Source organism: Platalea leucorodia (assembly GCF_965183815.1).
Source record: "Platalea leucorodia genome assembly, chromosome: 4".
In the NCBI taxonomy this organism is placed as follows: Eukaryota; Metazoa; Chordata; class Aves; order Pelecaniformes; family Threskiornithidae; genus Platalea; species Platalea leucorodia.
The window spans coordinates 76,463,237-76,488,649 of record NC_138826.1 but is presented as its reverse complement, the minus strand read 5'-3'; the positions used below and the strand labels follow the sequence as shown (position 1 = coordinate 76,488,649).

The following is a 25,413-nucleotide window of genomic DNA, read 5'->3' as shown; positions in this document are numbered from 1 at the left end:
CATTTTTGAAATTTTTACTTCTGTTAGGGAAAATGAGGATCTTTGTTTTTAAAACAAAACAAAACAGCTAATTCGATCACTAATTTTAAAATCCAATAATAAACCAAACGGTCATCTGAAAACTTATTGAGTGCACACTCTCCTGCCTCCTCCACAGCCCCCTTCACAAAACCCACTGAGGAGGAGGGGGCTGGACCCTTCTCCCTCTTTCAGCCCATTTGTTTATGGATGAGAAGTTACTAAACTTCTCTATATTTTGCCCTTTTCACAAAAGGAGGAAGGGGACAACACTAAATGCCTTAAACACAAAGCAATTCTCAAACCCGATCCTACCTAGGGAAATAGGTAGCCAGGGCCTGATAACGACAGCTAGAATGGACGTTTCTCTACAGTCAGGGAATAAGACTAAACTGGGAACAAAGCAGGAGGCACTTTCTCCACGGAAAGCTGTAAGCAAACAAGCAATAATAACAGAGGCCCAGGCCAATAAACATGTTGCCTCAAGTCTAAGCTGGTAAGTGAACTTTGCAGTGTGCCGTATGTTTGCCCTTACAAGAGAAGAAGCACAATTCTGTCCTTTGTTACTCCGTATGGACAGTTCACCCTGGATGTTATTTCACAGTAAGTTGTTCATCTGCTCATAGCCCCCGAGCGTCACACAGGCAGTGTTAAACACAAGCACAGCATGCTTTTAAGTCTGAGCTGCTCATATATTATTTTCCTGCATCAGCCTCTTCACACTCCAAAATGCATAATTCACATAAAAATTAAAAACAAAGCAAAACAAAAAAAATCAAGTTTTCCCCTATGTCCTCCTTTAAACAGAAAAATGCAAAAAGTAGTATGCTAAAGATCTACATTTAATAACAAATTGTGAATATGATTACTTTCATATTGCCATTGTCCCTTTAAGTATACACATTTCAACTGTGTAGCTTACTCATTGTTTACGTGCTACATAATAAAAGGAGAACAAATCGGTGGAACAAGTTGGAAGTGTCTAAACCATCACAAGACTAGATTGCCCAGGACAATAAGTAACACATAAGGATGGACAAAAGCAGACCTTTAGGATTTGAGCCCCAAAGTCTGAGAAGAACAGTACAATCACTGGCAAAGCAGCAGCTGCATCCAAGGGGAAAGAGGTGGATTACAAAACAGGATAACATCTTAGACAACCACAGCTACTATAAGCAGAAATAGTCAGGCACCGGGTACAGACATGTAGGAAATAAGAATATAACTGCTAGAGATACAGTTAAGACAGCAGTTTCTAAACTGCCCTTTCAATGTGTTGCTCTATGTGGAATACAGCCACACCTTAATATGAATAATTTTGCTCTCCCTCACTCAAAAGCAGGATATTCTTATTGTTAAGGAACTGCATTCAGAGAACATTCCAAGGGGAACATTTACTTTTCCTGTTCAGGACCTGCTTTAAAGACCTTACTTGAAACAGCTTTATTTCTGCGTTTATTTTAACTTTTCCAAAACGATGGCCTATGTTTCTCTTAAAAACCTAGTTTTTAAAAAAAATCGAAAGGACACATCCTTTATATGTGGTTTTACTCAATTCTCCTACAGTGTTCTTTGAAACCTGCATCTTCCTACATGTATTATTCTCAAAAAGGATATGTGCAATTTTTAGCTATGTAATGCCCTAAAGCTACCTGACAACACAACAATTTCTTTCCAATTTTCCACTTGGGCAGTAACTGAAAAAACAGATGCCTTTATATGGAAACAGGCTGTTCCTGGCTTTTGATCTTGCAAATATTTAAGCCTACACAATTTTTTAATCAAAAAGAAGGTCTACTGCTGAAGTGTATTACGTATAAATTAACAGACACATGGATTAGAAAATCTGAAAGACATTCCAAATCTCAAGCTAATATAAAAGCAAATATTTTGTTAATTGTAGTTACAAAATTTCTCCTGTTAAAGGAGGGTTTCATGAAGTACTGAAGCACCATTTTTACTAAGATTCTGAATTAAGTTCAGGGCTTGACTTTGAAAGAATTTAACAGTAAAAAGGAATCAGGAGTGGGAATCCATGTGCGAATGAATGCTTCCTTCTATTGAAATGTAATTCATTTTTTTTTAAAGGACAAGATATGAATATACTCACTGATACAAAACCAAATTTTCTTCCCTTAAAGCATCATTATTCTTGCCAATTCAGATGTGTAACGGATACATATATTAAAAAAAAAGAGGTAGAAGGAATGACCAGTATCTAGCACTCAGAAATGTCCTATCTTTTTGACTTTTTTATTCTCACTTCTGGTCAAAGTTGCAGAACCTGCTAAATCTTGGTAGTTTGAGACAAGCTCTCAGTGAAGAGAGCTTTGAAAATATGATCTATACAATCCAAAGCTAGCATTGGTTCTCTAAAATGACAGCAAATACACAGAAAAGCCAATTTTAATTCAGTTTATCAAAACCAAAGGAAAAGTGCCTGATACTCATTTTTACCAATTCGTAACAGATGCATACCTCTTTTCTCCATTTAACAGTAAATCTAATTTAAATCCAAAATGGAGTTACTTGATTAGTAACATACATCTAGTGGCTATAATTATATGCAGTAAGACTCCTGATACTCCCCCAAGTTCTTAACAATTTTGACAATACACTGTTATTTTTATTTTTGAGTTTTAGAACAGAACCCAGGGCTTGACTATTCTATTCTGTGAATTTATCTACTCTAAATAAGTCGTACCCAAATCAAATATTTTAGATGTTATATCAGATAGATGCATACACTCGAATGCAACTAATGCAAATTTTAGTCTTCTGCAGACAGAATGAGGACAAGCAATCCGATACAACCCAGAAAAGCTGGCAGAGATATACTTATTCAATCCTTATACTGATATGAAATGAAGGAAGCGACCATGTATTGAATGAACTGTTGCTTCTTACAAATGATCTCCAGTCTATTCCTGAAAAGTTGGTATTTTTGTCTTTAAAAGCAACACAAGCTAATCCTTGAAAACTATGCTAAAATTTACATTTCATACACATTTTTCTCCTTAAAACCTGCAGAAAAAATATTTTCCAATATTCATTGTCATTAACTCAGTTTGCTTCAATAGTCTTAAACTCCCGCTTTGCACTCAATGTCATTTAAAAGAGATCTCTATAATACAGTTCTGAAAACAAACTCCACTGTTTTTAAAACACCCAGGTAAGATCAGATTTAAACAACTGGGTTCTGGCTCCCTTTCTCTATATCAGACCAATCCTTCCCACAATGCCTGTAGTAGAGCATTTCTCATTTAGTAAACACAGATGTCCACAACACCCTGGCTATACAGCAGACAGACATTAAAGCATTTTGATTCCAAAGTAATAACTCAACTAGATTCTGCACTCATCTATTCACCAAAAATCAGAGGCCTTACAATGCTGATGGCTAAAATTCTCAAAAAAATCCACCACTTCCTTCAAGCTCTCAGACTCTTGGTACCTCGAGAGTGAAAAAAGGAATGCATAAGATCTTTATACACAATCAACGTATGCTGTGTGCTAATCCTTGTAAGTTTAAACAAATTCAGCTAAAATTTTCAAAAGCAATTAAGTTATTTAATAGCTTAAATTTTAGCCAGTATATTTCAGGAGGGTCACAAATACCAAAAGCTCACTAAGATTTTGTTGATTCAAAGCCCTCTGAAGTCAAAGGGAACCTGTCCTTCAACTTCAATAAGCTTTGGATCAGACTAAGTGCTGACTCTTCTGTTTCCAGAGGTTATATTGCATTAAGATGCATCTACATAGAGATTAAGCATTTTAAAATTACTTTTCCACTTAGATACACACTGAAGTTGCTATTTGACTGTTTTTACAAGCTACTTTACAAGGCAGTAGGTGTTTTCCAAACATCTAAAGGCAGTTCTTGTTCTGAAAAACTCATTATCTGAAGACAACAGCTGAAGTGGGAGGAAAGGCCAGGAACAGAAACCCTACGTAACAGCAGCACATGAACAACAGCGTGGACACAGCATGGCCCTTAAGGATGGGTTAACAAACTAAAGCCACAGGCATAAGACACGGAAGAAAGCAGGTAACAGCACTCCATATGCACTTCTAGGATAGGAGGAGGTGCAAACACACGTGGGACACTCAGCCAGATTTCATAAAATCGCTACAACCAAATGGGTACATTTACACAGCAATGGGTCAGACTGTGTAAAGATGGTTAAAAAATTTGCAAAAAGGTATAGCGTGGCAGAGTTTTGAAGAGATCTGAAGATTCTGTCAAGAGACTTAAATTTTTTTATGATCTAAGATGGAAAGAAAGACTGAAGAATGAAAACAGTCCACACAACTAGAAACAAGAGCAAGAATCATCAAATTCTCTCTTATACGGTCCTCCTCAGCCTTACGGTTGTTAATGATTCTCAAAATCCATGGTGTTCTTCACTGTATCATTCAAATCTGAACAGATAATCATTTAATCTTCCACTAGCATTTTAATGACACCAGTTACAGGTCTGTTAAATATTTTCATCACATAATAAACCATGCATCATTTGTTTGGTTGCATTAATCATTTTAGATGCATCTAACTTACGAATAAGTATTTCTGAAGGTGATAGTCCAAGCTTGTGTCAGAAAGAGAGGTCTGAAAAGCTTAGAGTGCTGCAAACAATATTAATGAAAAACAGAAACAGGAAACACCTGTCAAGGATATTGTCCCCTTAATCTAAAAAGAAAACCAGCTTTCCACAGTGCTTATATTTATTAAACTGTTCTCAATCTACCTGAATTTATAAAAAAGAAAAAAAGCTATTGATCACATAAGCATGTTGCACATCAACTACAGAGCAAACTATTAATTACGCTAATGAGAAATAAATTGATAATTTATCTAAGATCATAAACCACCAGTTGGAGCACTTGTAAAATTCACATCTAATACAGATGCACTTCCTTACAATCACAATTCTACTCTACAAGAATGGATTATAAATATGGCATCTTACTCATTACATCTGTTCTTTGTATTTGTTTCAACTCACATTTGTTCACATCAGTGAAAAAATTTTCTACTGCATTTTTCCACGCTTGGTCTTTAGAAATAACACGACTCTGGCCAACTAGACTCTCTTGTCAGGAACAGAACTACTTAAAAAGTTATTATCTTTTATGCTGCATTAGCTCAAAAACTGACACTGCACAGATATCAGCGACATCTGACAAACAAGGCCTTTGTTACTGATGAAAGAAAAATAATTATGAAGTCAAGTATTACAGCCCAGTTTGACCTCCCAGTGAAAAAAGGGCAAAAGGATCCTCACAGTCTTTTCCTCATGAATAAAACAATATTCAGTACAGAATTAAACTTTTGAGTTGAAGCCCCTTTACATATTTATAGAATTGCAGCCAATGAATTACTGAAAACTGGAGGCAGAAAGGTATTCACAAAGGTTAACTTCTTTTCTGAGGCTAGTTTTCCTAGTTAATATAGGCAAAGAGGCTCCTCCCAAAGTGAATAAGAGCACCTATATCCAGCTCCTGATCTAATTATCAACTGGAAGAACCTCTGCGAACAGAGGAAATATATGGAAATTAGCCTGTTCTAATTTAATTTAGATTGTGAATACTTTTCCTTATCTTCACCCCCCCCAATCCTTTTGCCTTTAAAGAGTAACAAAGGACAGAAATCAAAAGAAGTTTTTTTAAAAAATAATCCTTTAAGTTAAAAAATATATTGATCATTACTACAGGCATATTTAACTATATCACTGGTACAGAATTTAAAAGAAAGAAAAAACCCAAATCTGCCCAGATGCTCGAATCTTGCAGTCCTTTTTTCATATCCTATGCTTATCTTCTTTCTCTTGGACTCAAGTTTTATTTAGGTAATCACAGCAAGTTTACATTCCTTAAAATGTACACGTGTATTCTCCCCCATATAGATATAAGCAATATCAAATAACAAAATCAGTAAAGACATCCTATTTGATAGACAGAATCATAGATTCATAGATCTATTTGACAGATCTCCCTAAATTACATAGATTGTACTGATGAATAGCTCCACATTAATTATCAAAGGTTCTGTTCTCTCAACAGCCAAGTGAAAAAACACAGTATGAGTCTGGTTAAATTGGCTGACATTTAAGCCAACAAAACGAATGAGCTGACTGGCAAAGCTTCTTGCATTTGCTGTCAGACCCATAAACTGAAAGTCTTTTTTCTCTTGAAGGGGAAGGCAAAAACCAGAAGGTTACATGAATGTAGCATATATAGTACCAATGAGCCATGGAACTTTCCGCCTCAAGAGATATAATGAGCACTGGAAACCAAAAGCAATGTCTGTAATTTTACTAGCTTTGATTAATAAGCATAAAGCCTTAATATAGACTTCAGAAGGAAACAAAAAATCTTTAAAAAAAAAAAAGCTTGCTGCTGCCTAATACTGTTTTAGTGACAGATTTACAATGTTGCAGTCATTGCTTCTGGGACCATCTTCCTCATTCTTGCAAACGAGCCAGTCTTTGGAAGAAAACTGAGTAGAAAACCTCTTCTAGGCTCAAGAAGACAATGTTAGTTCTAAGACTGAAAAGCATCTGCAATCTTTTGAGAGTGTGAACAATTTCGTCAACAAAAGGCATAGACTTTCAAAAACTAAAGGCTTGCCTTCCTTTTTCCCCACCACGATTCAGGCACCAAATCAAAGAATCTCATACTGAAGAACCTTCTCTCAACCTCCAGTAGCTCTCAGCCCAGCACCACCTGTCCTGTAAGCATCTGAACTTCCATAAGCAGAGTCTTCAACATTTGCTTCTTGTTGTGCTCACAGAAAAGTTACATTTACAACCCAAGACCTAAGGCAATGAAAAGCTTTCAACTTACTTCAACATTCTTGAATCAAGCACCAAAAGATGCAACAAATACACCACAGCAATATAAACTAAGATAAAAACTAAAGACACCTGATTTAGACAAAGAAAGAACAGTGGTACAAGTTTTTAAACAAAATAAAAAAAAAAAAAAAAAAAAAGGTTTTGGCCTCTTCTGCTTAAAACAGAAATTAATTACACTGGGGAAGCTGTTGAAGAAACCTTATCATGGCCTGCCTGGAAATTAACCACCAAGTGATAGCTATAACAGAGCTCATCCCAGGAAAAAAAGCTTTGTAATTATTAAAACTGAATACAAAACAAAGACCATCATAAAAAGTTAATTTTCTATGGTTAATTGGTATAATCGCTGTAAATTTACAGCTCACAATTTTTCCTCCAAATGTAAAATTTTTGGGTTCATTACTTGTTGAACTTCAATACATGTTTTGTAGTGTGAACACAAAAAAAACCTCACCAAACAACCCAGAGAGAAAGGCCTTACATTAAAACCTACGAGGCAAAAGTAAAACCAAACCCTTCCATAATTGTTGCATGCATACATGTCTGCGCATACGAGTCATATCAAAGAGTCAAGAATGGTTTAAAAACAGACAGCTTTGGCTGCGTTCCTCTTGCACTTCTATGCACATGCAGAAAACAACTTAAAAAAAAGGCAAGAGAAACAAAGCTGTTTCACAGTAATTAAGGGTTTTGTTTTGTTGGGTTTTTTTGGAAGAAAGCACAACATAGCAACACAGGGAGAATTTTCAATTAGCAAATAAGGGTCACCATAAGCAGCATGGTATAGATGACATTCTACAGTACTGACAACATACACACGTATTTTTCGTACGAATATCAAGCCACATTTAAGATCTGATGCACTGAAGGCATTATATTGAGACACAAAACAAGACATTAAGAAAAAACTGGTACGATAAAACAGACTCTTTGGAGACTTACTTAATGCGTAAGATTTAACAGTGTCTTCTGTATTCCTAATTTTTCTAGAGATTTCTGAGAATAATAAGCTGTGGTACTACAACTATTCCTGAAATAACAGAGAGATGGAGTACCTTGGCTGCAACTAAGAAAGTAACTACTGACAGAAACAAGTTTCTCATAGTCAGGCTGAGTACTTCTAATACCTCCACTGAGATATTTTAAAGACAATTCCAAAGGGGCAGTAAATAAACTCATTCTTGCAATAAACAATCTGCAAACTATGGTTCAAAAATTTCTTTGAATTCATGAATGTCTTTTACCTAAACTTATAAATGGCTCTGATTCAGTATTTTTAAAAACTCACAAATTATTCCCTTCTCCAGTCCTGTAATTGGTACAACTCAGAGATTTCTCACTAACAGAAAATCTCCGAACAAGAAGTCAATTACAATTTTTTCTGCTGTATTAATTTTTACATAGCAGTCAAGATGTCCCAGCATGGGACCAATTTGTTCTGTTACAACATTCAGACAAATGTTGCTACATCTGTCTGAAGTGTTCATGCTGCCATTTAATGGTCAACTGGATATGCACACATGGATTATTTCAGTATCCATTGCCAAGGACACTAAACACATAAGACAGACACTATTCCTAATGCAAATGATTATCTAGCTGACAACCTGGGAAAGAAAGAAGAGTTTTGCAATATGCTTGCCAAGTGGCTTCACAAATAGTTATGTTGGCAACAAAAAGGTGGTGGCAATATGCCCTACAAGGCAGAGAAGAAACCATGAGCCTGCTTAAGCCAATTTAATACCTCCACAGAAGTAGAGCACTGATCACTAGTGCACATCAAATGCAAGGTAAGACTGTTCTCACTGGCAGCGGCGTGATATAACTTGTGTACCAGAAAAGTAGCAGAGTTTTGCCTTACGTTTATTTAGCCCAGATAAACAAAACCAGATCTGAAATAAATGCAATCTGTGAACAAAATAAAGGACAACAGCAAATGCTGTTAAGGAAGGATGACATGGGAAAACAAGAACAAATGGATATGAAATAAAGTAAAACCGTTCAGCACAAGTGCCTTTATCCTCTACAACAGGTTCAGGCCATTACGATTCCCACCACACAATAACCACATGCAGATTTTTCTTTTTCTGTCTCTATACTTCTGCAGCAACACCCCACTCCCAAATTAAGTCGTCCTGCCAAGCCTCACAAAAGGTGTTTTTCAAGGTACTTTCAAGGAGGGGGGGAGGAGGTATATCTTCATTTAAACATACAAAATAAGGCAACTGCCACGCATCAAGCTGTCACAACTGTCACTGTTGGCTACAAAACAAGAACCCTACATGAAGACTAACAGATCTGGAGACTAAAGATCTTTCTGTATCACTGGATATTCCTTTTCTTTGCCTGTGCAGATAATTCTTCCCTGTGTGTCTTTTACACACAATCTTACAAATTGCTCTTCCTCCAGGTAACTGAGACTATCCAGACAAGGGTTCCCAAAATCTGAAACTAAGCAGAACAACTAAATTACTAATACACAATTTGGGCGACTCTGGTTAATCAGTTTGAGAGGCCACTCCCCTCCCAGATTCAGCAAACAGTCTAGCACATCAAAGGACACTACTCAAACTTTACATCACCTTCTCTTAGTATAACCAATTCTATACCTGAAGGTATTATTCAAGTAAGTTTTCTGGACCTTGAACAGAGACCAGTGGAAGATTAAGGAACAACAACAAAAGAAAAAGGTTATACAGAATTGAGATCGTGACAAGATGTCGGGTACAGTCAGTGAAGAGGAGAGAAATGGAAACCAATAAAAGTGGAAAAATATGTATCTGTAAGTCAATGACAGATCAGTAAGACAGCATCAGTATATAGGAAACCTGGGAAAGTAACAACTATTAATGTCAGTCAGTAACATTATACCAGACATGAATAATTAGAAAACAAAACCTGAAAGACAAATAGTCTCCAGATTTTTTAACAAAATTAAAAAAGGCAAAATAACTGTGACTAATGCCAGGCAAGCAACACTGATACTGTCAGCAAAAGCAGGCGCACATACATGGTAAAGCAGAATTTCTCTAGGATCCTGCAAGGTACAGCTTAAAGGCAGAGTAAGGATAGCTGGGTATTTTATTACGAAATCTCTGTAAAGCAGCAGAGAAAGGATCACCCAATATGTACAGAGCACTGTTCCCAAATACATACTTGTGCTGGGCAGACCCAGTTGCTCTCTTTGTTTATCTGGCAGAAGAAAGAAGTGAAATTTTATGTTTGTCTTCAAAATAATTTCTTCTGAATTACAAACACTATCATTCTTCTGCTGCTAGAGCCTAACACTTACGCAGTCTCATCCTGCCAAGGACTAACAGTGGGCCAATCCCTTCCACAGGAAGCTAATTCCCATTCTGGATCTTAATCGAGTTGCAGAGGATGATATTGCTACTGCTGTCAGTGACCTGGATAAAGCTGCCAAACTGTAAGATTTGTCTCACAAACAGAAAATGTTTTATGAAAAGGTACATTTAAATCACTGCCTCTACAGAGACTCAACATTCCCTAAAGAATCTTACTTCAGCAACATTTAATATCATAGTCTAATATAGATCTGTATTCAAAATAAGTTTTTCACTTAGAGAAGTACTGAAGCAGTTTTGCTGTAAAACTCCAGGGGATAAAAAAAGAGCCCTAGCTGTTATTATAATGTCACCAGATGAGATAACCCTCAAAATAGTCCAGTAGAGTTAAAATCATAGAACAGTTTGGGTTGGAAGGGACCTTTAAAGGTCATCCAGTCCAACACCCCTGCAATGAGCAGGGACATTTCAAACTAGACCAGGTTCCTCAAAGCCCTGTCCAACCTGACCTGGAATGTTTCCAGTGGTAGGGCATCTACAACCTCTCTGGGCAAACTGTTCCAGTGTTTCAACACCCTCATCATAAAGAACTGCTTCCTTATATCTAGTCTGAATCTACCTTCTTTTAGTTTAAAGCCATTACCCCTTGTCCTATTGCTACAGGCAGAACTGAGTTGCTCAAGGACATGTGGGACCCCTATTTCCCTACAGCAAAAGAGCCATCCAAGCTCCTCTGATTCCTTCCTCCCTCCCCCATTACACTCTTGAAGTAACTCGGTTTCCATAATGTTTTTTTTCTTTCTGGAATCTATGTGCTGGGATGAAGATAAACATACTAGAAAATTCAGGTTAAACCAGCATTAACATGCAAAATTAGTATGCAAAGTTCAAGGGCAACAGATGTTATCTTAGTAATTAATCTGGAGATTTGATTTATTTATTAATTTTTTCTCACTAGCTATTTGGATCTTTGTTTCTTAACCTCCTTTGGAAAACACTGCTCTAGTATGCTGCCTTTCAACCTTTGAGATACAAAGTCCAACTGATGCCTGTCATCTGAAAGAGTAAAAAATTACGTTTTGATTGATGTAACATAAGGCTTATTTCTTTAAAATTTTAGGATATGCTATTCTTTCACCAAACTATGTTTCTATGTCAAGTACTTGAGCTGTTCTTGAATTACTCAGTTTAACAGCCTTGGAAAACAGTATCCTTTTGCCAAAATATTCTTTAAAATAATTCATCTGCATTCTACCGGAAGTTTCTATCTCGTTTACCACCCAAGCACGCTACTTTTCAACATACCCAAGTATGCTGAAGAGCAACCAGAAGAATCCTCCAACTGCAGTTTACTTCCTTTTGATAACTAGGATCCATAAGCCTGAAATTAAACAGTCCAAAAAGCTTCTAGCTTTCACTTGTAGTACTTGTAATTCAGATCTATAGCTTTGCTTTCTTTAAAATTAGTCTACATTTCTGTTTAATAAAAGGGAACCCAAGAAAATGTCTTCAAACGGACTCGTCATCTATACCTCATTAGTAATTTGTAAAAGCACAAAACAATCAAGTACTATCGTACTGAAATCTAAGTTGCACATCTTGAATGTGGTTTCGGCACAACACCTGGTAACCAGATCTATCTGTGAAGTAAATAAAATGAGCTGTTAAGTTGGCTTTGTTATGAAAAACCAAACTACATTTGCTTTTAAAGACGTTTTTTTAAAATGAAGTAACTTTTAAAAAAAATCCCCTTTAAGATTCTCCTTGCACAATTATTTCACACTCAGATGCTGGTGAAAACTTCAGAATAAAAATCTGCTAGACTGTTGCCATAAAGTGAGCCTTACTTTTTTATCTCCCTGGACTCTATGTCTTTAGTACACCTTTATAACAAGACTTGAGAATGAAACATCCCATCAGCTGAATGGTAAACAAGAATGGCAGAGGCTTTCACTATTACTATTTACTGTAGTAAACTATAGGTTTACTTCACATAGAGACAAGATACACATACACAATTAGATAACTTTATGTTTGTGTTCAATAACAATAAGCAAACTTTGCTAGTAACAAAGAAACTGTAGTTTTAATGAAGGTCTGGTTATAGCAACCATACAACAGGGAAATAGAAGAGTGGTTTATTTCTGCCTACTGAACTGTGCATGCTTCCTTCAGCCGAACTGTTCAGAAGCATTTCTGCCATTTCTGATTTTAATCATATGAAAGAAACAATTGGGTTGCAGTCCAGTTGATATCCCACCTAAAAGTATATTATATATTTATATAGCATAATAAACCTGCACCTTTTTCTTCCCAACATGGTACATGTAATATAGGTGCTATCTCTAACAGTAATCCTGTAGGCATTACCATTTCTTGCATCAGAATGAATCACTGGAACAAGCCATACCCTTTGACTAAATTTACTGGAATTCAGAGCAAATTTGAGGTTCTATTTCCAGATTCTGTTACTTTAAAAATTATTAACTGAAGATATTTCACTTAAAAAATACTGCAGTCAGCTATCAGTTGACTGGATTAATCTCATGGACTCACTTTATTTATTTATTTATTTTTTAATTGTCATTTCAAACAATTGGGACCATCTCACTGCTCCAACAGCCTTTTGGGATATTCATATCTTCTATTCCCCACAGTCAGTGAAAGTCATAACACCATTCCTCCACTGACCATCTCTGATCCAGGTATGTCCCTAGTAGAGGTCATAAGGAACTCTTTTTGAAGGGATTTTTACCAGGGTATTTAAATAAACACTTCTGACATAATCTGGGGGTTTCCTAGCTCTTCTAGAGCTTCATTGCCTTAGCAGCTCAGTAGTTCAGGTTCTTCTTTCACTATAACGCTATGGTGACCGTAGACTGTAAGATTCTGTGCCAAAGAAGGACTATAGGCTGACACTCTCCTCTTTCCCTTACCTGTCAGGCACGCATAAGCTTGCCTTCTGCACAATAAAGAACCACCACTGTTGCTGTTTTTTAATTTCCTTCCTTCCTCTACTGCAGTCAATAACTGCTTAGCCGCGAACTTCCTCAGGGTCACCTTACCTTATTTTCTCTGCTGCACACAAAACACCAATGAGCCAATTTCAACAGCTCTAAGGAGGTACTACAGATACTACAGTCAGTTCTGTTAATTCTTAAGACTATCCCAACAACTATGCTTTCCACCTCTATGAATGTATTCTTATTGGAGAGCAGATGAAGATTGGAAATGCAGATGAAGAGCTCAGGACGTCAACTGAATCATGAAACCCTAAAAGCAGAGAATAGAATCCACCAGAGAACCAAAACAATGTCATAATATAGTAAGATGATGAATGCTTGTAAAATTGTTTCAGAAATCAAGAGAGCTTTGGCTCTTCACAACTTAGCTATTTCTGCTGTTGGAAGCGGGGTCCAAAATGTAGTTACTGACCACGAAGAAAGAAAAAACAGATACAAATTGTTATGTTATTATGAAATATTTCCCTTCTGAATTCATTAACTTTATTGAGAAAAGAGCTGTAGGAGAAACTTGATGATGGCAGCAAATGTGGTAGGCATGAAGTGCCTTCTGTCTGACTAAAATTGCAGCAGAAGCACATTCACTTTTGCTTTACACAAAAAATATAAAACATACTCAAGTTAATGAAAGCAAAGGTGGCTTCCAAGAATCAAGACTGAATTTGCAAAATTAAAGCAGGGTTGCTAAAAATACCCACTTCAATTTTCAGAGAAGTAACAAGTAAAAATATGTATTATGCTGGTATATTTTTACTGAAACCAAACAGACATAAAAGAAACTGATAGCAAAATCTCATATAGAAATCTTTGAAGGTGGCAAGCAACCAAGTAAACATACAAGAACTGCATAGGTTATAAAGATCAAAACACAATCCTAACCTCATTGTGATGATTACTGTTTAACAGCTCAACCTGTACTTCTTTGTTGTCCACATTATAATTTATATAAAAGCTACTTCAATTGTCTGTTCAGCTTATCAGTCTTCAATTACATTAAAGCATACGAGCTACTGAAGAGAAATTACGTTCTATCACCATGCGGTCTGGGGGCGGGGAGGTATCAGCTATTTTCATTGCTAGTATCCTACCAATATTTAAACATCTACTAAAAAAGACTGTTAGCAAATTACATGTCAGAAGCATTACATACAAGCTTGCTCTTCTTAGGGAAATTACTCCAGAATCCACAATTTAAAAAGTTACAACAAAACAATTTTTAAGGCTAAAAATACATTGATGTTTCCATGGTAAAGCAGCTACAGCCACTGGAGAATGAAGCTTGAACAAGGAACTGCAATGGGCAATGAATGACAGATAGATGCAACCTATAAAATGACAACAGAGGAGAAACTGAAGTAGAGAGGAGACTGATTAGGTATTGAAAGGGAAAGAAGCGAGAGAAAGGACTGGAATAAGCTGTATGCAACAAGTTCTCTCACCAATAAAAAGAGGAAATGGTGACAGAGACTTGATCTACATCTCAAGACAGTAAACAGGGTCTTAGGCTGCCTGATTACTAGATCAAAACCCCACACATTCGCATGATGCAAAGCACCAGAGCTCTCTGGCTTCTCTGTACAAATCTGTTCAAAACACTTTGTAAGTGTAATTCTGTTCCAAACCTACGTTGAACAGAGGATCAGCTGTCCTACTACAGCCACCGCAAAGCTGAAAAGCAGCATTGTTGCATGTTCTGATCAAGTCAACAGAAGCGTTATTATTTGCTTACACTTGATCTGGATCAAGTTTGTACTGATGGATGATCCCGCAGTGAGAATAACGAACAAATCCACTATTGCTAGAGGTGAAGCTGTGATCTGAGGTACAGGAGCTCGCATAAAACTAGCTGTACAGACAGCTTTCCAGAGTAAAACAGCAACCAAAAAACCTTACAGCCCCCTAAACAATCTTATTCCAGGCATCAGAAAAACAAGTGTTTTCAAGAACTCCAGTTACAGGTTAATATTCTTACTTTGTATTTTGCTTAAAGAAATCTTTTCCACCATTACTTGATTTAGTTTTTTTTTTTTTAATTTCTATCATTGACCTAATTACTCTCCCACTGAAGATGATAAAACTCCCATCAACTTCCAAGAGAACCATTAGGCCAACGTAAGACACCTGAGAGACTAAAAGACTTGCTTTAAATTTCATTTGTGAATGGAAGTTTTCCAGAATTTACATCAGCTCAAGAAGGTTTATAGTACAATATGAAATTTTCTATTTTCCAAACCTTCACTTTCCCCCTTCTCAAATTTTTTCAAGAAAGAAAAGTTTAAGAACCACATCTATTATTCCACAGGACCATCTTGAAACCAAGGTTTTGTCTTGCAGAGGAGCAAGAATTGAAGCATTCAGTCAGGATACCATTCTCCTCTTTATTCAATGCCATGATTAATACTTTTACTTAACTTTGCAAAATTAGTCAGGTATCTATAAAGTATCCAGTCTCAAGGGGTTGTTCCTTCAGAAATTACTCCTAAGGACACAAAAGAGTAAAGGACAAAGTTTGTGCTGGTTTGTAGTTGTGAAGTCTTCTTATAAAAATAATGCAAGAAAGGTTGAAGATTTATCATCACTTTTGCTCTATCACAAAATATGCTAATGCTTTGCCACATCCAGTTAGTGAACCCTTAAGTGCCTACGGCAGATTTTAATCTTTTAAAGAGAATGAAACACAAGATCTCCAGAGCTTCAAAGATCTCTGGTTTCCTTTACTGTACACATGAAGCCTTAAGTCAATGTAGTGTTACTATCTAAAAATCATTTGAACATTTAGTCAAAGCAATGATGCCTACTGATACCACAGAAATTGGTCTAATTCCTCACAGACACAAATACACTATACAAGCTCTGTTTTGGTACTCTCTTCACTTATGCCATCCTCTAAGAAGGTGTAAAGACCAAAAGTGTGATGAAACCAGAAGGCAGGCCATGAGAAACTGAAGCAAAGGACAAAGTCTAAGAACAGATTTATCAAAAGTCCTCCAAACCCAAAAAGCAATTTTGTTTTATTCAGAAATAAGGTAATATTCAAAATGGCTCTTTAACCGAATTAATTGTAACTCATCCCCTGCAGGTTAACCAAGAACAATTTCTTTCCTTTTCAGAAACGGCCAAAGACACACGCCATGATCTATGTGAGGATTCTAGCATAGAAACAAATGACAGCTCTTACACAGAATAAGAAACAGAGCAGTACACAAACTTCTTACTTACATGGTCTAGCTAACATTTTCAATGCGTGTTGCAAAAAAAATCTACTATTTTTACTAAATCAGATATATCTTAAAGAAAAGGCAAACCATTTAAAAGTTATTAATTCAGTTTTAATATCATGTATTCTACCACTCTTGAACAGATTGCTCTGAAAATTTTTGAATTATTCTAGTCTATGTTTTTAAAACTTTATTTCCTTGCCTGTAAAATCAGAGTAGTCCTTTCAACTGTGAAGTAGATCACTAGCCAGCCATTACTCTGCCATCTGTGTTCAGCCCTTTAGCCTAGATGGCCAATTTAAACTTCATGCAGCTGAAACTATTCAACTAAAAATACTGAAGTGTGCTATTATTTCTAGTTGTCTTGTACCCTGCATATCAGTTTTTTAAAATTTGAAATAGCTTAAAAGAATAGTTGAGAGAAATATGTGACTCAGCCAATTTGACAGGAAGGTTTGATATTTTACATAATTCAGAGTTGTCACAATGCATATTCATATCTGGTTTTGAAGCAATTACAATTAAAATTTCCAATACAATAAACTACGAACCTGCAACAATTTTTTTTTAAATCCTTAAAATAAGATAAATACACTAACAGCTGTACAATAACACAGTCCTTAAGCCTAACATTAATGACAGAATTGATTTCTTGGGAGCAAAAAAGATTCTTCTTTACTATGAAAAGCAATATGCTACAGTTAAAGGCTATGTGGTGATCAGTGTTGATTTTTCTGTTTGTTTGCTCAATGCTTAACTTTTAAACTATTTTAACTTCGGTGAACAGCAAGAGACAAAACAAGACTGCTTGGGAATAAATGTATTATTACTGAAGGTACAGTTCTTTAAAACATTTGCAGTATTTGACTATATATAAGAGCAGGTATGGCTAAACAATAGATATCTAATAGAATGGAAAAAAAGCGATACAGACATTAACCAGCTACTTGATGCTTTCATCCCTGAAGGTGGGTAGTCTCACCATTTTGCTCCAAATGGATAAATTTAACAAGAAAAAACATTAACATGAAAAAAATCATAACTTCCTTCATTGCATTTGCATGGCTACTGTTGAAAAGTATGTAAACAAAACCAGTACTTCTGGAAAGAAAATAATGTAAACAATATACCTATATACTAATCTTCAAAGAAGGATTTGCTCTGGACAAATGTACGCAGCAATCTTCAGTTCTCTGTAGGGATCATTTAAGTCATGCAGTAGACAAATTGGGATTCAATGCTGGGATGAAAAGTTTTCAAGGAGTTGAAACATGAAACACGTTCAGAATAGTTAAGCATCAAAAGCAAACAAAGAACAGTATAAAGTGGTCAGTAAGTCAATACTACAGAAACATACCCATTTTTCCTGACAATTTTCAGGACAGTTTACCTTGCTACAGATTCAACTAAAAGCCTGACATCAAAGCATAACATATGAACGTGGTTTTAGAATCCATTTTTCCATCTTTTTCCCCCATTATCTAATATATGATTATTTCATCTTATGTAACAGTATAATCAAATATTAAAGCCATATTTAGACATTCACATCTTGCTATGCTAACAATGGAAGGAAGTAAATGCATTTTATGGTTGGTTCTGATCCAGATTCCATTACGATGGACACCACTCAGAAAAGCATTTGCAGAATTCTGAGTATGCCTTAGAGGTAGTAGGATTTTTTTGTGTATGTTTATCTTTCTCTCTCCTCTTTTTTCTTTTTTTTTTTTTTTTGTAAAAGCATTAAAAAAGGAAAATGTGAAAGCTCTTGCAAACTGCCTGCAAGTTGAATCTGGCTCTGAAATAAGAACAACAACAAAAAAACCCAGTAAATAACCCTCAAACCTTTCAAGTAAAATAAGAAACAGCACTGACAATGGATTCTCTCTCAACCCTCCACGATCTCTACAGAATCAAGTCTCATGCTCAAGATAAGACCATCTTGTTTTTTAACTGCATGTGTTTACAAGACCATATGAGAGTGCCTTTACAAAATCCACACCACTAAGCCAGAATAATTTTAAAATATTCTCCTTATGTAAGTGTACTTTAATATGCATTTCTGCTCTTTAGTTTACTCTTCCTTGTGTGTCACAGCTTATTCTTGATTGCACGAGATATGCAAGACGTAAGTTCTCCTGCTCTGCCAGAGGTAACCTTTCTGCATGTAAAGAAATAGATACACACAGTCAAATAAGCAAAGCTACAATGACGATTTGAAATCTAAAGAACAAAATACTAATTTGTGACTGAGGCTTCTACTGAAAGCATCAGAAATTACCTACTCTAAGGCTGAAATCTTGAAAAATACTTTTAGTACTGATTTTTTCCCCCTATAGCATTAATTTTAAACATTTCCACTTTGAAGCTAGGCTAAAGTTTGTTTAAACATCGGCTACAATTTTTATTAGAAATTAAAATATCCAACATTGCATGTTTATAATGAGAAACTGCCAAAAAATTGAAAGAATTTCACAGATCTATTTTTAATGCTGAGAGATGCTGAGTGAATTACGTAGGAAATCCTATCCTTTTCAGGATACGTAAGAAATACGTAAGAAATCGTATCATTTTTCTGTAGTTCCCAAACGTGAGTCAATTAAGTTATTGGGAAGAAAAGATGAAGAAATGAACAGGGATCACAGCAAAGACATACACAATCAAGTCCTTTGAAAAATAAAGATCACATTTGCTTTAGCTTTTCTGGCTAAACTCTGTAATTTGTACACCAATAGCAAATTTGAAACATTGAATCAATTTCTTTGTCAACCATCAAAATATTCACCCCAAGTACTGATCCCCAAGAATCAATACTTATGGACTGCAGAATCAACACAAATGTATTAATTTTACAACTTACCCTTAAAAATCTTAGGAGTTGTCTGAATCTAAACAAATAAACTTCATACTCTTCACACTAAAAAATGCATTACTTTTTCTTCCCTCTCTATTTTTGATGAGTATTTCTGGTCTTTTCCATATGAACTTATATCTCAATCTTGCCATTAGACTGGCAAAATGAAAGTCAATTAATGCTAATGGTCACCATGCTTGTGGACACCTTTTGTCTAGGGAATAGGCAAATAATCAAGCTATTGAAGAAATAAAGAAGAAAAAAGGCAAAAGTGACTTCCTGAAAACCAATTACCTGACTTTCCAGATGCTGAAAAAAAAAAAAAAAGAAGGCTTGGACTAAAGGCAAGAAGTTGCAAGCAATTTTCTAGTTCAGTAGAATAAAGTGTCAGTAATGCCACACAACCTGTTTTATAACATAACTCTTACTGATGATTCAAACAGAGATCGTGACCACTTAAGCTCATGCACTTCTCTGAACACATAAGGAAGTTATAAGCTCTCTACCCCCACAAGAAAAAAAAAGCCTACTAACATGACAACAGCGGAGGGAAAGGAATATTACAAGGATTGTCAAATGTTATTTCCCATAAAACATTTTGTTATTGCATATTTCAGTACTAACAGTGGAATACTTCTACTTTAGTTTTGAAAACTCCTAACATGGTAACAGGTGATGACATTCCAATAAAACACACAGTTTCCAAACAAGCTCCTGCCTCACACAGCTTCAGCAAACATCTCAACTTCAGCATGACATGGACTATTTTTATTCTGCGTATTTAGACTGTAGTTTCAAACCGTATAGCAAATTCTTGGGGCGAGGGAGAAATAAACATTCACTGATCACTGGCAATCACAGACCAAGAAACAGATTCATTGTTGAAAAAACATTTACTCCAGTCCCCGAACATTGAAGTAAAATAGAACATGGAAAAGTGAAATGGAAAGGTTTTTAACTTGCAGGGAATAAAAAACTTCAAGTCATGGAAGAAAGTGACTGGAAGACTTCATAGAAAGTCTTATAAGAAAGTCATATAACATTTTTCACAACTAATTCCAACAAACTGCTGCTGTCAGTAGCAGTACGCAAACCAATTACTTCATAGCCAGCTCAGGTAACACCACTGCTGGGACTGCAGTGCAGGCAGAAGCCGAGACAATGAAAAAGATATGCAAGCCACCACATTAGAATTGCAGCAAACTACTTTCTCTTATGTTTTTTTTTTTTGAAGTGTTGCTACCTATACTGTCCACTCAATATGCCGAAGCACAACCAGAATTATAAGCTATGTGGAAATATTCTCTGCCCAGCAACATCGGTATTGCCTGGCCCCCTAAAGATACCACTATCAAGAAAATAATTACTTTTTTTCACCTAAAATCTAAAGAAAGAATTGCTGCCTTACAGAATTAGAGATTAACCTGGCCTGTTTCTTCTCAAATTTCTTTTAATTTTAGCCTCTATCACTATCTAATTTTCTCTTTTTTTTCCTGGGTGTAGGAGGAAATCCTACCCCCTGCTGACAAAAGAGATGGTAGGAGGTAGCAATTACTAATGAACTAGCAAGACTGGCTCTTCATTATAAAGCAAGAATTTAAGAGAATCAGAATAAGGAGAGAAATACCCACACTTTCCTGCGGTGGCAATAAGGATGAAAATACATTTTGGACTCCCCAAGAGCTCTAACTACATTCCCAGAATGATGCTTCTGCTGTCACATGCTGGAAATCTGGATAAGAAAGCACAAACGCTTGTACGTGTATTCGGAGCATGATTTCCAGACTCATATCAATTAGTTCCTTCCCTTCTGTTTCCTATCACTAGAATAAAAACATTGGGAAAGATCCAAATAATGACATTTTGACAGCAAAAAAGCAAAGGCATTCAAACATCACCAAGGCAAATCTGAAACAAACTAAGCGTGGAGGTGCCTCTTTACCCAACACCTAATTCCCCATGACATGCTTCCATGAACTCTAACCAGCTCCTTAACAAAGATCATACGCTTCCCACATGCAACAAATTCTGTAGGTACAGATCAACTACCCTCCCAAGAATCAGTCTGTACCTGGAATAAGCTTGAAGAACTTTACGAAGTGTTAGAGACTACGGAAAAAAAATACTGAAAATGCAAACATAATATATGCAACTTGCATGCCTGCACACATACAAGATCTCAGACTCATGTAGAGAACAGGACTCATGCCGATACGTTAATACTACCCCTGATAAAGCGATACCTGAAGAGCACCTTTTCCCTTCAGGAGGGAACAAACTAACATTTGCACATTTAACTTCTGAGCTGAAGTAACTAAATATACAACTACCTGACAACCTGCTCTAAATTTTGAATTTGAAAGTTTTTAAAATTAGCATGAAATTTACTACTTGTCCCATATTAGACCATCAGACCATTAGAGACGAAATGCAGAGTTCACGTGCTGAATGTGAGAGACATGCAGTCAGGATGCCCTACGGATGAGACTGATCTGTATGAGCTGTCCTTTTCCCCATGTCCATCTTCCACACCTCTTGATCACTCTAACAAGACTCCACAATAAAACCCTCTATCATCCCATTACAGAATCTCCTGTCTACAGGGTTAATAAAATTAACATTGATTTGTTTTTCAACTATATATTTATCATGAAATTTGTATGTTAAACATTCAAATCTGATTTACAAAGCAGAGAAAGGTTGGGACCAATGCTTTTTAAGCCTGTTATTGCTACACATACTCTCTGCATGTTGCACAAATCTATTACAACAGAGTATCCTGCCTCTTTCCAGACTAGGTTTGCTCTTGCTTACCATTCAAACATGACAGCTTAAGAGACAAGTAAGAAAGCCAAGCAGAAGAGACTTTTAGTTGATTAGAAATTTCAATATAAAGAAAATTAACCTTTTAAAGGCTCATGTATATCCAGCAGGATGATGTAAAATATCAAAATACAGCAAGTCAGACTAAACTCTTTTATTTGGTAGAAGGAACACAGCTTTTGGGAGAAAAACTAAACTGGAATCTAAAGACTTAAACTAAGTCACTTACATGTGGCATCCCAATGCATTTGGCATAAGCAGAGGCCAAGTACGCTTTTTAAGCCAAATCTGATGCTTTCTGAACACTTGAAATATACTCTACCTCTTGTATCATCTCTTTGAAATACACATTATTATGTTTTCTTTACAGTAATACAGAGCAAACGGAACATCAAAAAAAATAAGGGGAGGCAAAGAATTGAAACACAGATACGGCCTTTCATACTAGCAAGAAGCCTTGCTAAACTTTCCATTCTCAGCCATAGCAGAAACACATCCAGTTGTAAGTACCATGCTGAACCCCTCATACCTAAACAGTCTTCACAATAAAATAAAAGCAAGAAAGGACTTAAGTCTTTCTACTACTATCGAAACAGTAGTATTCCATCTACTGCTCAACAAACAACTTCTGGAACTTCATTTCTACTGCAGTTCATGTTTTGCAAACCACCAGCAAAAATTCTTACTGAACGTGTTTCCTTACAACAGCCCAATAAGCTCAAAAAGCAGCTTGTTTTGTTATGACTTACAGGACTGACATCATTCGTTTCACAATTTATTAAGATACTTGAGAAATTGTTCCAAATGTTTTAATTATGTATTATCCTAACTGGCATTTAGCAAAACACAATGAGGATATGAGGGGTAAGTGTAGAATAAATGTTTCTTATTAATTAGGCTTGTAATGAAGAAGTTTCATGTGGTCACTTTATTTATGACCAGTGTCAAAGTATCCTCTGTGAGAATTACCTAATTTAGTCACCAAGTCAACTGAATACCTAACCATCTCTCCATTATGTAAGCATTACGCGTACTTTGCAGAGCATCTTGGAGGACAAATTGAAAACATGCAATTTTTTTGAATGCACGTTTGATGAACAGCAGTTCAAGACGTTAATGTTTAGGTCAACAAGCATATACAGCAGATAGCTTCACAGCAAATAACTGACGTAAGAGAAAGAGATGACTAATCACGAACTCCTCTGAACAGCATTAAATTAAGCTACCACCCAGAGAGAAAAGCACTGCATATTTACCACCCTGTTTGCAGTCCTGTTGTGGGAACCCTCCTTTGGTGAAGTCTGCGAAGCAGGAGAGCTGCCCTGGAGCACCAGGTGATGGAAAGGGCCATCTTTCTACTGCAGCCTCATGACCAGCATCTCCCATGGAAAAACACAGCGTGGGGACAAGGCTAAAGCAAGTGGAGTTAGTGTTAGGCATGGCCATTTCCAGTTTACTTTTTCAAAACTCTACTTTTATTTTCAACCTCGTGTACAGTGCAACAGGGGAAAAAAAAGGATTTAGTCAAGTTGGTTCAGCTTCAGAACAGCCTGGTACTGAACACACACAAATGTATCCTGACTTTATACATAAGACATTTACCAGAGCTGGCTTAACAATCAGTTTTTCTGCTGGATCTGTAGAATAGCAGGGGATAATACCAGGCACAAATCCTCAGTTCAAGAACCCTTTTTAGAGTATCAAAGCAAAGTTTTTGTTTGTGCCTCACATTCCAACTTTATGAACTAAAAATAAATGTCAGAAGAACACACAGATTTACTAGCCTTTTTTATGGACAGGTAGAGTTAACTAAGGAAATATCTTACTACAGAAGGATCCTGTCCGTATTGGTATATAATCTGGCCAGCAATGACTTTTGGAGGTGACAGTAAAACATACTCACTTCAAAGCTTTTTTTACTCTTAAACCACAACTTCTTTTTATCCTTAAAACAGATACAGCACAAACAGGTGAAATATTCATCCCGCAAATGCATGTTCATTCCTCGGTAGCTCACAATATACTCAACCTAATCTCTTCCCTAGAGACAGAAACCTTTATCTTGGTACCAACATTAAGTTTTTATAGAGTGCAAGCCTGCTGACTAGGAAGACCAAATGACCAAGTTAGTGAGAATACAGACAGGAATGGGAACACAGGTATTTACCAAGTATTGCTCTTAGAAAGAAGAGGATTAATGCAGCAATTTAAGACACTTTTCTGAGCTTTGAGGTAGCAAGCTAGTTTTACCATTAAAGAATGCACCTGCTAGAGCCACCAGAAGGGGAGTGATGGAGCCCATGTCACTCTCCTGGCAAAGCCAGTCTATGAAGAGCCTGGTCCACACCGTACCCTGACCCCTGTCAGCCTTACACCCCCTGGGACAGGAATGCTGCTCCCAGCTACCTGTACTTCTAGAGAGCCACAACCGTTTGTAAAAAAGCCTCAAACTTTGTTTTTAATTCAAACTATTTATGTTGATCTAGTTGTATAAATAAAAACACCTTGAAGCTATTGCTGTTTTCATTAAACGATCCTAAGTTACAGTGCATCATTTTGATAACAGTACATCACATGCTACAGATCAGGTTAATTTTAGCATTGTACACCATTTCATACAAAGAAAGTTCACTTCCCCCTTTAAAATAAATAATTAACTTGAATAATTACAAAGAGCTGTCAAAAAGCAACTCTCTCTTTTAACCATACTAAATGATGAATATTGCCGTTTTGAGACAGGATGTCTAAATTTGAGAGACAGTTTCACTATCAAAAAACAACAGTATTTTTAATTGATTTAGTGCTTGTATTAAACTTCTATTTGAGTACGACAAAGACCTGGATATTCTTTATTCACACAGTGGATTATTTCAAAAAGTGGTCCACGTACAGCCCACAAAGTCGAGAATGTAAACATGTTAGATACTGCTGATGACAGCATTTAGGTCTTAAGAGAATTCATTTACTCTCTCAAGTGCTGCTAGACAATTCTGTGTAATGAGCAGTGAAAATACTGAATAAAGTATTTATGATTTACACAGTATAAATCATATTCTGATATGCCAGACATGCATTTATAACATGCCCAATGTACATTAACTAATCATGAAGCGCGCAACAAAGGTAACTGCAGAAATTGCTTACAGAACATGCTCTTGCATGTGTGAAGAAAATGTGGTTGCATTTCTTTACATCTCATTTGCTATATATAAATTTCACCCAGCCATAAAATTGCAATTTCAATCTCCTCCTCTCAATATATGTGAATGTTTCACTAAGGAAATACCTGAAAATTTTGTTGCATCTTTCAAGTAA

At 36.2% G+C, this 25,413-nt stretch overlaps 1 protein-coding gene across 3 annotated transcripts in view; it reads right to left on the bottom strand.

Moving 5' to 3' along the window:
• CDK17 (cyclin dependent kinase 17) overlaps positions 1 to 25,413 on the bottom strand; it is a 95,161-nt gene that overhangs the window by 56,224 nt on the left and 13,524 nt on the right. Inside the window, exon 2 of one of the 3 annotated variants that reach the window (XM_082310970.1) lies at positions 23,355 to 23,509. The exons of the other annotated variants lie outside the window; for them this stretch is intronic. The gene's annotated coding sequence lies outside the window, so the exon portion shown is untranslated. The remainder of the gene's footprint in view (positions 1 to 23,354; positions 23,510 to 25,413) is intronic. 3 annotated transcript variants of the gene reach the window in all.